The following is a 14,164-nucleotide window of genomic DNA, read 5'->3' on the forward strand; positions in this document are numbered from 1 at the left end:
ATTAAAAATGCTGCATTTACTACTTAAGCACAAATACAAATCTGTTTACCTTTCTTTTTCTAAAAAGGATACTCTGAGAAAAAGAATGACAAAATCAAAATATTTTATATTTTTGATGCTTTTACAAATTTGGCCAATATTTTCTTCATTATAATCCCCAGGCAGCAATAAAATGGAGGTACTTTAAATTAACAATGAGCATAATGGATGAAGGAAATTTATGTGAGATGAGATTAGAGAAAAAGAAACAGGTCACAGAGTGTGGGGTTTCTAAGTCATGGTGAGGAGGTAAATTTTTCCTCAAACTGTGATGAGAAATTTTAGGGAGATATTAAAAATAGAATGGAAACAATCTTAAGTACTTTGAAAAATGATTATCACACTCATTTTTTATTGCAAGGAAGGTGATATCGTTTGGCTTTGTGTCCTCACCCAAATCTCATCTTGAATTGTAATCCCATAATGCCTACATATCATGGGACGGACCCAGTGGGAGGTAATTAAATCATAGGGGCAGTTTCCCTCATGCTGTTCTTGTGATAGTGAGTGACTATCACGAGATCTGATGGTTTTACAAGTGTCTGGCATTTCCTCTGCTGGCACTCCTTCTCTCTCCTGCCGCCTTGCAAAGAAGGACATGTTTGCTTCCCCTTCCAACATGATTGTAAGTTTCCTGAGGCCTCCCCAGACATGCAGAGCTGTTAGTCAGTTAAACCTCTTTTCTTCATAAATTACGCAGTCTTGGATATTTCTAATACCCAATGGGACTAATACAGTGGGATAACCATTAGAAGGTTTTTTTTTTTTTTTTGGAATCTAGACAAACAATGATGTTGGCTTGGACTTATTGGTAACAGTAAAAGTAGAAATATTGGACATATTTGGGATATATTTTAGAGGTAGAACTGATAGAATTCATAGATATGTCGGATATGAAATTTGAGAGAAAGTGGATCCACAATGATAAATAGATTTTGACTTCAATAACTTGGAACAAATTGTATTGAAATACACTGAGATGGAGGAAATTAAACTAAGATTAGATGTAGGGAATGGAGAGAGAAACCAATGGTTTTGTTTGACCTTGTCAAGTTCAGTGTACCTTGGATATTCTTGTGGAGGTTTAAAATCATCACTTGGTTACAAGTATCTGGAGTTTGGAGGTTGCAATCAGATATGAATTCACTGACATATGATTAAAGGCTTGGAACTGGGTAAAGTCGTAGGGAAAACCTGTGGATAGAGAACGAGTTCAAACATAGGGCCCCAGGACAGTCCAGCATTTAGAATTTAAACAGAGCAAAGGGCCTGAGCAAATAGAAGAAGAGTAGCTTTATTGGATAAAGGGTAAAAGGTCTTATATTTATCAACTTTTAGAATGTCTTCTAGAAATTTTCGATTCAAGTACTCTGCCTCCTTCCTTTATATTTTCTAGTGAGATATTTGATTTTTTATTGAACTATAAGATCTTACCATACATCAGTGACATAGCCTCTGTGTTATAAAATTTTAATTTGTATTTTGTTTCATTTATAGTTTTATATTTGTCCTTTATTTTGTTTCATTTATATTTTTATATTTCTCCCATTTTTTGTAGCAAACATATTGATCTTTTAATGTTCTATATAGCTTATTAACTTACCTTTTGCTTTAAGTATTCTTGTGCATCCAAAACCTAACATTGACAAATATGTTTCTATTTTAGAAATTCCTTATTTAAAAACCCTTAGCTCTTTAATTAATGCAAAATGTGTTTTGGTAACTGAGCAGCCATTTGTTGAAACTATAGAGTAAGTCTTGGATAGCTAATCTGGTGCCTGCCAAGGTTTCCCCACTAAGAGGATTTCCAGTGTTTGGCATTTTGAGTCCTGCTCTTAAGGGAGGCATTGGGAGCAGTGTTCAGCAGAGGACATTACTGGCCAAGCCAACAGTTTCTTCCTGGTGCAGTTTACAGAGCCCTAGGATTTTGTTTTGTTTTGTTTTGTGGCTAAGCAATGATTTATTTCTGTTAACCACATTTTGCCATGTTAGTTTTCCAATTATTCTATTTGATTCTATTACTTATAATTAATCCCAGAAATCTTATTGACTCATGCTCTTCAAACAGGCTCACATCCTATATCCCTCTTTCCTTTTTTCTTCCAAATATTTCCAAACCTGAGTGCTATTTCTCTGGTTTCTGTTTAAGGAATTTAGCTTTAGCATGGGAATATGATATTATAGTCTGAAGTAGCGAGGCTGTTCAAATTCCTTCTGAAGTTACACTGCAATAGTCCTCACCTCACCCCACCCAATCTATGTTCCAGTTGAGAATTTTAATAAGAGCCATCACCCATTTTATTAGCAGCAGGCCACGAGAAGGTGTTTTGGAGAAGAAATCTATCATCCCTAAATCCAAATGCCTGGATCCTTTGGTTTCTTTATCAGCATACCAATTTTAGGAGTGTCAGAGAAATTAGCTGCTTCCGTTCCAGTGGGAATATGTGGTAGCCATTGGTTCTGTCCAGCAAATATTTCCAGTTCTTCTCGGCACAAAGTAGGAGTGCAGTTCCATGCTCTTCTCAAACTGAGTGTAACCATTCAATTTGCACTGATCAGTGAAATGTTGAGTGGAAGTTATATGTGTTAATTCTAGATGAAAACTTAAGATTCAGTTCACGCTTCGCTAACTCTGACTCAGCAACCTGCCAGTTCTAGATAGCCTGGATGCCAAAGACAGGCTAACGTGAAAGAGTCAAGAGATGTGTTCCTTGAATGACAAAGAAACCTTTGTTGTATTGAGTCACTTACCTTAAAAGATTGTTCATTATTAGACTGCAATGGAGCCCCACCCAATTCATACAGAATTGGTGCCTGAAAGTGGGTTACTATGGAAACAACCTGATTTGAAAACTTATTTTGAAAACAAAAGACATATGGTTATTAGTTATACTCAGAAGTGAAACAATGAAAAGTAATTAGGAAATTAGGAATTCAATTTTGCATATCCTTAGGTATGTGTGGGCAAAGACTTCATCTATGTGGGTGTTCTCATGCTGACTGCATTGTTGAACACCAAGGTAAAATTAGAATACTGTGACAAAGCATAGGTCAAGAAACAGGAAAGAAAATACTAATGCAAAGATCCTCTCAAGATCAGCCTGGGCAACATAGTGAGACCCTGTCTCTACAAAAAAATAAAAAGTTAGCTGTACATGGTGGTGCACGCCTGTGGTCATAGCTACTCAGGGGGCCTGAGGTGGGAGGATCACTTGAGTCCAGGAAGTTGAGGCTGCAGTGAGTCATGATCGTGTAACTGTACTCCAGCCTGGGTGACGGAGTGAGACCCGGTCTCAAAAGAAGGAAAAAAGATCCTCTTTTTATATGGTAATGATAAAACCTGAATAAGAATAAACAAATATAAGACTGTGTGATTTCAACAAACAGAAAACCTCATGACCTTCTGAAGTATAGGCCTTTTTATTGATTTTGACTGAGACAATGAAAGACTTTTCAATGCAGCCTACTTAGCTCTGTATCGGTTCAGAAGAGGTTTCTGTAATTGTTGTTTCTATGGCCATTGTTTTGATTGATTTTTCAGAGGCAACGTAATTCTTAGCTTCTATTACTACTGTCTATCCTCATTTTATCTGATTCTCCCACATTACTTTCGTCTCTTTGCCTTCCTCTGCATTCTGAGACAATACCACAAGTCTGGGCTTTGTATCAGTTCTTCGATTTTCTGCATAAGTCTTCTCCTTCACGTCTGTAACCTTCATTTTAATTTTGCATTTTACATTTCTTTTCCTCCTAAACTTCCTGACTTTACTGTCTTTTCAAGACAATATCCTGAAAACCTTTTTTTCTTTTTTAAAGGGAAAGCAAATTTATTAGAGAAGTAAAGAAACAGAAGAATGGCTACTTCATAGGCAGAGCAACTGAACGCCTTTAAAACCCATACTTTACAATATGGAGACTGTTGCAGAGGTTTCTTTCAAGCAAATTAGAAGAAATTATCTAATTTCAGGGTGCTTTTATTTTATTTTTAATTTTCTGTAGGGCATGTGTAAGTTAACAATTTATTTCACCATCCCTTTCAGGTTTTGGAGATTGTGGAAGTTCATGTTCAATGTGACTATTGATTGACTCTCAATCTTTGATTCCTATTTTCTTGTGAATTTCTATATATTTCTGTAGAGACTTCTTCACTTGTTGTGAGAAAAAAAAAGTGGAATAACCTGGATCACAGACCACAGTTTTCTCTTCAGATCGCCAGAGAATCGTAATGCAATGACCAATGATCGCTTGTGAAATTATAATAATTATTGTTTACTACAGTCACAAGCATTAAGATTACTAAAAATAACGGCAGCAACGGCCCTCACCCCTATTCCCAAATGAAAGGCACATTTAATTTTTTTACCAACAAAAATCACAAGGATATTATTTTTGAAAGACAGTAGTGTTTCAGATGTCAGGTGACAATTCTTCCGACTGTGCTATTATAAATGTGTTCATTTTCATGAAAATATGTGAACCATCTTACCAACATCAGTGAGTACAGCATATTTGCATGATGGAAATAATAGTTATGCAAACAGAAATTGTATCTTTCAGTGTTTAAAAGTGATTTTGTTTTCAGAATTTTGAATAAAAAGAAATTTGACAATGTGCCCGACATGTGGTGTTTTGAATATTCTTGCCATTAATGAGATAAATACCAGACAAATATTAAAATGTATTTTTAATTTTGAGGTCTTTATGATTAAGGGCAAAAGTAAGGAACATATGCTAAATATGTTGAACAGCTTTGACTCTTATTGAGTTAAAGAAATCTGGGTGAAAGATATGCTGGTAACTACTAGAGATACATATTTAAATATAAACATTCTCTCAAATAGAGAAAGATTACTAATTGTGAAAGTATGTATTTTTAACCCAATGCCAAATATCGCCTGGGGTTTATTGCATTGCATTATCTTAAAGAACATCTTTAAATAGAACAGTACATTATTTTTTCTTGTAGAGTCACAAATGTTATCAACCTAAATAAAATGTTTTCAATAACTCTTGTAGGCAGCCTATGATAATTGCACATTACCACATTGGAATTTTCATTTCTAAATATATCACACAAAAGCAATCTATACAAAATAACTTACTAGGAAATCTTTTATACATGCAATCCCCACAAACATATATACGTATGTCTTCTACACGTTTATATGATGAGTTAAATAATTCTGTGAATTAAATAAGTTTTAAACTAAGTAAGTTTCAGTTGGATTTGTTCTTTTGAGATGAAAATGATAAAAGTGATGTAGAGAGATTTAAAATGCTAAATATATTAATCTCAATGGTATCGCATCTTATAGTCAATTGTTGGGTGCCTGTCTTAGCACAAAATTTTGTCCTTTATAGAAAGATGTTAGGAACCTTTAAAAATGACTTTCCATTTTATTATTGTATTGTCTTCTGGAAGGAATTAATAGGATGGTGGGGTTGGAGACAGTTTAAGGAGGGAAAAGTAGCTTTTCTTGGCAGAGGCCCTCAGTCCTGTGATTCTAAACATCTTGAAGAAAGAGCCTTCAGCCTCAAGTGTTTTATTTTAGGTTCTTCCATAGAGGGTCTATGGAACTTTTCCAATCCTGTTCGTGAATTTTGAAAATCAGTTTCCTTAGAGGCCTTTCTTAAAGGTAACTGATGATTTCATGGAAAAGATAGTTCTTTAACTCTTTAAGAAATTAGCAGAGTATTAGTAGTAGTAGTTTTTTAAAGAGTGCTTGTGCTTTGAATGAGAGCATGTGAGCTTAGAAAGGAGGCAGAAAGGAGAATGGATATGCTTATTGAGATAAATTTGGGAGTCTTTCAAATGAAAGTTCTGTACTTTATAAATTTTCCTAGGAACCTCTAGGCTCCATCTAAAACCCTGGCATTATGGGCCTAAAAATAATCACACATAACACATCACACAAAGCTGGGTTGAGCTAAGAAGTTGAAGCTCAAGAAATTCTTGGCAAAAACACCTGTCATAGTCAATGTCTTAATAATGTAAATTTTGATAAAGGTAATTATTTTAGAATCATACAATTGTTCTATATTATTAAATGCCTGTGGAGTGTGGATCAGAATGTTTTCAGAACTCTGGAAGTTCTTGTGATGTAGATACACTCTTTTGTTTTTTCAATGTTCGTTTGTTTGAAGGAGAGATTGGCACTCTGGTGTCATCTTGTTCTTCATTTAACAGAATGCAGCAAGGACAAGAAAATTCATATTTTTCATCTCAGTTTGTCCATTTGTCCATTTGGACTTTTACTGGCCATGTGTTTAATGCTATTACATTTACACTTTTGGAGCCAAAGTTCTTATCAAATTTCTTGATACAATTCTAACATTCAGAATCAGAATGCCCACACTTAATTTGTAGAATAAATGAAAGATGGATAGATTTGTCAGCTTATATGTCACATTTTATTGTAACTGACATTGGACAATTTTGAAGCTAGAAGAATGACAGAAGAAGACATGATTAGGCCTTCATAAGACGTGATCCGTATTGCTTCTCCCATTTCTTATGACAGTTTACCATCTAATCTTTGTTCAGACTGCTACTTTGGCCACTTGAGTTAGTTCTAATAGCATGTTAAAACTCATATAAAAAATTAGCGTGAAACACCATCTCGTTTCTTGAGCTATGTTTGCCAGCATAATAGTAACTTTGGATATTTTACCCTTTTGAGTTAAATTAAAGCTAGCAAGTCTTATTTTGTATAATTACAATAAGATAAAGATGACAGTGTGTTTTACGTTTTAGTGTGTGTGTATATATCATGGAGGATAAATGTTTAAATGGAATTATGGGATGCACAAACATGGGAGGCACCGACCAGTCCATAATAACAGATGACACTGTGATATAGAAAATGTGTGTATATTAATGAAGATGTTTTAATTTAAAGTCAATATCTCACTCCCTTGCAAATCTCTACTCACAGTACATTTCATAACTGCACAGAAGGACTGAGTAACAAACAAACTTATAGACACATGCTAATCTATTTTTAATTTGAATTGCTACATGGAAGATTTGCAATTGTATTATACATAGAATAAGGGATCCATGCAACAACTAAATTTAGTCACCTCTGTATGGAATGCAGACATGAATGAACTATTGGGATTGAAGACGTTTACACAGAAAATAAAATCGGTATCAAGAGTCTGATTATTAATTTTGCTCCGCCACGGGTAGTGGTCTGCCCTGTTTCTAAGTGAACGCTACTAGACTTCAGTTTTCTCATCCAGCAGGGAAGTTTATTTTCTAGAGATTTTGAATTCATAGTTCAAATCTTTACAAGCTATTAAAATTATTAAAATATAAAATAAGGAAAGATTTTTGAAAGTATAAAAATAAAATGAGATATAAACACAATTTCATCATCTCTTTCTTAAATTGTCTCATTTTTATAAATATGTAAGAGTAGCATTTAGTGCTTGCTGCTAGTCAGAGGCTTCTCTAGGACTGCTCTGTGCCCAGCAGGCTGGGACGGGGAGGGAATAGAACAAGGGTGTCTCTACCTGTCTCTGCGGGGACCACTTAGACAAAAGCTGAGGCTTTGTCAGTTTCATTGTTTACATAGCCAACACATATTTGCTTTGAGGAAAGAGTTTCTTGGTTAAATAAGATATACGAGTGACTGAGGAATGATTCCTTATGTCCGTTTTAGAATAATCTACTATTTTAGTAATCTATTACTCTCAAAATATGGTAAAATTACCTCAAAAGAGTTATCATCCTTTGAAACTTTTGTTTCAATCCATAAGCTGATTAACACATTTACATTTGCATGTACTATTTTTTCTTACACAACTCACTATAATACTATTATTGTATTATTTCTTTTGTAACTTTGCTTTAATAATTAGTATTTAATTAATCAATTTATGCACTGGCCTTAGAATGTGACAAAGCAACTCCAAGTCAACTGCCTAGCACATATTGTTACATCAACTCTGCCTCATTCCATGAATGAACTAAAATTCTGAAAAATAATTTTAAAACTTTTTTTGGGCTGTTGAGGCATGTTAAAATTTCAAAACTAATATTTTCGTTATTCTAAATAAAAATGAAATTTTAGATATAATATACAATTTAAAATAACCTATAGTTATTCTCTGAGAAAAATAATGGCATTAGTTGTTTCTGTAACTTAAACATTTAAGTAAGGTACCAAAGAAGAAGACAAAAGGAAGTTCCGAAGTAAATTAACACAGATAAAATCTGAAAATTATGAATTATAAAACAAACAAGCATTCTCATTGGAAAAAAGTCTGCTTATATGGAAAGACACAGAATAAAAATATACCCCTGACATGTGAATAAGACAAAGGGAAGAAAAAAACATGATATTAGAATTTATAAAGCAAATATATTCATAATTATAGAAGATATTAAAGAATTATAAAGATCATTATGCCAGCCTCATGTCAATAATGTACATTCGGATAAAATGCATGTGCTATAGAACAATAGTAAATTATTAAAAGTTATTTTAATAAAAGAAGAAAACCTGTACAAATCAATATCTATGGGAAATTTTTAATGAATGATTTATCATTAAAATGGATGTTAGGATGAAGTGGTTCTTTCTAACATTTTTGTGTTAGTTAAAATATTCCAGATGAATAAAAAGGCAGAGTGCCCTAATTTCTTTGATAAGTTTATTCCAAATCCTAATGAAGAAGGCATGAACAAAGAACAAACCAAGAACCTCTAGAGATAAACTATGGAAGTTGGAGAAGTCATTTATCAAGAAAATTATAAAATAATGAGAGACATTAACAAAGGTCTAAGTAAATGGCCACGTACACCTTGCATATGGATTGGAAGACTCAATATTGTAACAATGTCAACTCTATCCAAATGCATATATAAACCTCTCATTGGTGTGGAATGGACAAGTTGATTCTCAATAGGGAAATGCAAAGGTCCTTTAGTAGCCAAGGCACTTCTTAAGAAAGAAAAAACATTATACAAATTTTTATATGATAACTTCAATGTGTAGTTGAGAAGGGAAAAAATATCTCAAACTTACTATGTATGTATCAGTTTGTATGAGTATGGACCTACTGAACAGTATCATTCAGGTTTAACATCTTCACGACTTTCATCATTATCAAATGAGTCTCGCCTGAAATCAGAAACACTACTTACTTTCATTAGTTGGAGAAGTTGACATGAATGGAGGTATCTCAAGAACCCTAAACTGTGTCATTAGAAAGCAATAGGAAACATGGTTCCCTTCTTTTAGGAGTTATACCAAAAATTCTGAGTATAAGGGGCCCAAAATTATGTAATTCTCAATGATTTCCTTGCGAGTCTTGATTTAAGCTAGTGCACTATGGAGAGACATACCTGTTTCTCAGATAGCCTTTTACTTATAAGTTATCCCAAGGCATGGACTTTATTAGAATTCAATGATCAAAACTTTAAGTAAGATACAACCAATTAATGAATTTCTGGGGGAAATTCAGACATGAAGTAATTAAAATATCTCAGTAAGGCTGTTATTTTAGTTATTTCCATTAAAAGAAATGTATGGTTATTCATATTAATTGGACCCCAGAAAATTAGCTACAACCGAAGATTGTCCAAGGAAACTTTAAAATAATATGACATCAAAGACATTTTGCATTTTCTGTCAGTTACTATCACGATTCTCCAGCAGTCATATTCACCCAAATCACAATGTAGTACAGATGCAGTTGAAATAAAGAAAAAGTGGCAATGTAAAAATAGATCATTGTACTCCTGTACATGACTATTTCTTATAAAAAGATTTTATTTTGTTTTGATGCCTTTCAAAATCTTAGTATTTGAAGAATTAATTTCTATTTAAAGTAAATTTTATTTTTTTAGCATAAAGCAATGACATTTTCATGAACCTTATCCACAGTGAAATTCCTTCTCATTAGTTTTATTTTCATAAATATACAAATACAGATTTATAAGCATAACTGATCAGGGCATTTATTTGTATATATTTGCATATTTGTAATGTAGCATCATTTACTACTTCAAATGGCATATACTCATTGTATATGTAGTATTCATTTTACCAAATCATATTTTCCCAATTTAATTTATATTTTATTTGTTTATTCAGTACTTCTTAACACATGCATACTCACTTGAGTCTCATAAACTTTTTAAAAATGGGCATCTACTTTGATCCAGTGTCATAAAGTCATATAAAGCCCTCCCAAAGACACACCTTCATCCCCATTAATATTTTAGGTGTGGCAGTGTCAAAGCAGTTCTAACATAATACTCAGTCTGCAGTGTCAAGCAGTTCTAATACAATAATGCTCAGTCAGCTCACCAATAAATTAGCTTTTCTCTAGGTCTTGTCTGTGATATTTTAGTTTCCATAATCAGATTTCTGACTAGCTCTTGAGCTCAAATTCCAGTCTTCTAGTAAACAGATGCTATCTTATACTTCAGTGCATAGGGCCCTGTCTGAGAGAATTGTGATTTAAAGTAGTCTACCCATTTGGTCCCATAAATAATAGAACTTCTAAAGAAATGCCAGTATTATAGCATGCAAGTAATATTTCCCAGATTGTTAGAGATGGGACAAAATGGACTTTTCAGACTATGTGCTTTATTTTTGATTTCTGGAAACATCATTGCTATCATCACATTACTATTCATTGGAAAGCACTTGTTAGAGTAATTAGACTTACAATATGAAGCTGGGATATAAGATGGTAACTTGGCTAACTTGTCAAAGAGTCCAGTAAAGAGCCAAGACAATAAACAACAAACAAACAAATAAACAAAAAGGAAATAGAAGAAAGAAAGGGGTGGGAGAAAACTGGAGTGTGCATTTTCTAAAAAACCCAAGACACTTAATTTTTACTATATATAATTTCAAATACTAGAAAATGCTGTCATATATAATGACAACAACAAAACATAGTGCATTGGTGATTTTGCTAGCTATGTAACCCAGATGCAATATTTATATTTCATTTTGAGTCATTTTTCCATAAGTTTTAATGTGTCCAGTATTTTTCAGAATTAATTCTATGCTTTCACATTTCCAAATAAAATATATGGCATTGAGCTCCAATGGCTACCGACATACAAAAAGGAAAACAACTACATATTAAGTGCCTCCTCATGGGTAAACACAAGGTCAGTTATAAAATACGCAGCCAAAAATAAACCATGAATCTGAGCAATTCTCTAGCCTCAAATAGCAGTTTACAAAAACAGGGAAATCAGAGGAACATGTTAAACAATACCATGGTATTGCAATCAGCAAAATCCAGGAAGAAAAAGTGTATAAGACAAAAATTTAGGTTATTTTCAACGATGTGTGAAGGAAAAGGGATAGAAGAAGAACTTTTGGACTAAAAGAATCTTAACATGGCACAAGTATACATATGTAACAAATCTGCATGTTGTGGACATGTACCCTAGAACTTAAAGTATAATAATAATTTAAAAAAAAGAAGAATCAATCAACTGCCATGTGTAGATCTTATTTGGATGCTGATTTAAATAAATACCAAAAAAAAAAAAAAAAAACCACACAGGAAACTATAAGATGGTTTATACACTTACTATTTTTATGATATTAAGGATATTTATTTTTTCAACTTTGATCATTGCATCCCAGTAATTTAAAGAAGAGAGCTTATCTTTTAGGGATGTATACAATATCAATTTGTAAATACTAAAATGTTTACAAATACAATGGCATGATATCTAGGGTTTACATCAAAATACATGGAAATTAGGACAAGTTGAAGAGGCTGTGTATGAAACAAGACTGACTCTATGTGTTAGTCGTCAAAACTTAGTCCTGAGTACCTAGAAGTTCACTATACTGCTCTGTACATTTTTGTATATGTTCAGAATTCTTTATGTATCTTAAAAAGTTTTGGCAAGATAATTTTTTTCCCAAGTTGCTAAAACAAAACAAAATAAAATAACATAATTTTTTTCAAAATTGTGTTTCCCAGAATTTTAGCTTTTTGTATTTTCCAATTTTGTGAAGATTTTAAGGAAAAGACTTTTTATTTCCTGTCACTTAAAAAGAATTTATTGAGATAAAAGTCTCTTCAGATAATACATTTCTATTTGTCATCAATTTTCAACATGCAGTGATAAAATAATTGAATTTTAAGGGACAGGTCTTTCTGCTGGGTTGAAAACTTATTTTTAGATGTCAGATAATAAAATTCTTTAGGGATTTTAGGTGGCAATACTTTCGATAACCCAACTGTTGATATGACAAAAATAATCAAGATATAAATAAATTGTTCACATTCGATTTTGTTTAATAAAATTTAGAATATTATCTTTTTCTGAAAATAAAAAAAATTAAGTCACACAGAATAATAATGCTGGGTTTTACTGTCATCCATTTCTATGTAGTGTTTCTAACATCACGATGTTAGACATCATTAACTATGATTAATAGCAGTTCATTCTGAGTATATTCTAACACAATATTCATTATGTTAACATCATCATTCATTACGAGTGTTGGTAATATTAAAATGGTAATTCTTACACACAATTCACTGATGTAGACAGAGTTTGATTAATGGGAATCACTAATTTTTTACTTTAGTATTTTATTTAGAATTTCCTAGCTGATATGGAAACAGAAGTCCGTGAATCAACAGAAATGTAATAATATTAAAATTAGGGTATTATAAGATTAATGTCGTGCCAATATTACCTTCCTTGCAAATTCTGATAACGTATTCAGTATAACAAAAAAGGTGCATGTTAAATTTTAATTACTTATTCTAAAATGTCTTCACTCTCTACATCATGTTGACAATTTAAATCTCCCTAGTATAAATGTTCAAGACCCTTGCCCTGTTAGGAACCAACTAACTGAGTAAATGCAAGTGATTTCAAATTAAAGATGACCATGCAATTACTTTAGGGAAGAAAAAATTAGCTTATCCATTAGTGTTATAGGTTGCTATAAGGAAAGCCATGCTGTCTGTTCATTCAATTAACTCCCAACCTTGAAGGCAACCGATCGTTTCATTTGTAACCTTGTTGATTAAGCGGCTCTGAATTTTTAAAAAGCTATGCCTTTTGAGAATATAACCTCGGTCATAGGTTTCTCTTGGATTGCTTGAGTCTGTTTGGTACATTAGCTAATTGTCAGAAAAGATAAATGATGTACTTAATAGGTTTTGATCAAACTCCATGAAAAAGTTTATAAGGAAAACATAAAAATATTTTTTTCTAATCAATGTAATGGTAAACATACATAAAATTATTCCAAAGTGCAATGATAATCTTATGATATGCTTAAATTATTCAATAAAATAATAGAGGCAGAAACAAAAGTAAAATTGCAAACCCCAAAACTTTATCATCTGCTTTAAATTCAACAAATATTTTCACTTTGAACAATGTAGCAGAAATCATCTTTCCAAAAAATTATGTGACAGAGCATTACAATGATCAATTATTGTTAATATGTCATATTTCCATGAGAAAGCATTACGTATTTTTGGGTGAATATAGTTTCAATCAATGTCAGACAGTGACACTGAGCATCTCAACTTCTTTTATGTGTAGTCACAGACATTTTTCTTTCCTTCTGTAACTTCATTTCATGAATAAAATATTGTGACGATATTTTTAGAAAGACTTTAATGTGCAAACTACTAACATAATAATACACATAGTAGATTATTATATATGATACAAAGCATAAAGGAGAAGGAAAAGAGTTTTACCTGGTTAATCACATGTGTTGTTCTAAAGCAGAGTAGAGCAGATGAACTCACTGCCAATGTCTTGTCTGATAATCATGGGTGAGCTCAGCAGCAATTTCAAGGGGTGGGACTTGTTCTCAGTAATGAATTCCCAAGGGACTATTTCCAATCAGAGAATGGGATTCCAGACAATGAAACCATTCTCCATTTGTTGACCCTAGTTTTGTGTTTACAATCAGCTGTGGGTGTATTCATGCCTCAGGGAAGGAATTGCCATGTATTTCACTGAGGTTTATGGTATGAAGAATATTTTGAAACAAGGATTACATGAAAACAAGATTGATCTTTAATTGCTTTGAAGTTTTTCCACCATGTGTTTATTCCTTTTAATTTTTTCCCCCGATTCGGATGAAAATCAGAAAAA

General features: G+C 32.6%; 1 protein-coding gene across 2 annotated transcripts in view; it reads right to left on the reverse strand.

Annotated features, from left to right (window-relative positions):
- DLC1 (DLC1 Rho GTPase activating protein) overlaps window positions 1–13,845 on the reverse strand; it is a 521,314-nt gene extending 507,469 nt beyond the window's left edge. For both annotated transcript variants that reach the window (XM_023219153.3, XM_023219149.3), the window contains exon 1: window positions 13,762–13,845. The gene's annotated coding sequence lies outside the window, so the exon portion shown is untranslated. The remainder of the gene's footprint in view (window positions 1–13,761) is intronic.
- Between the last annotated feature and the right edge of the window lie 319 nt (window positions 13,846–14,164).

The sequence above is a fragment of the Piliocolobus tephrosceles genome, chromosome 7, assembly GCF_002776525.5.
Source record: "Piliocolobus tephrosceles isolate RC106 chromosome 7, ASM277652v3, whole genome shotgun sequence".
Classification (NCBI taxonomy): domain Eukaryota; kingdom Metazoa; phylum Chordata; class Mammalia; order Primates; family Cercopithecidae; genus Piliocolobus; species Piliocolobus tephrosceles.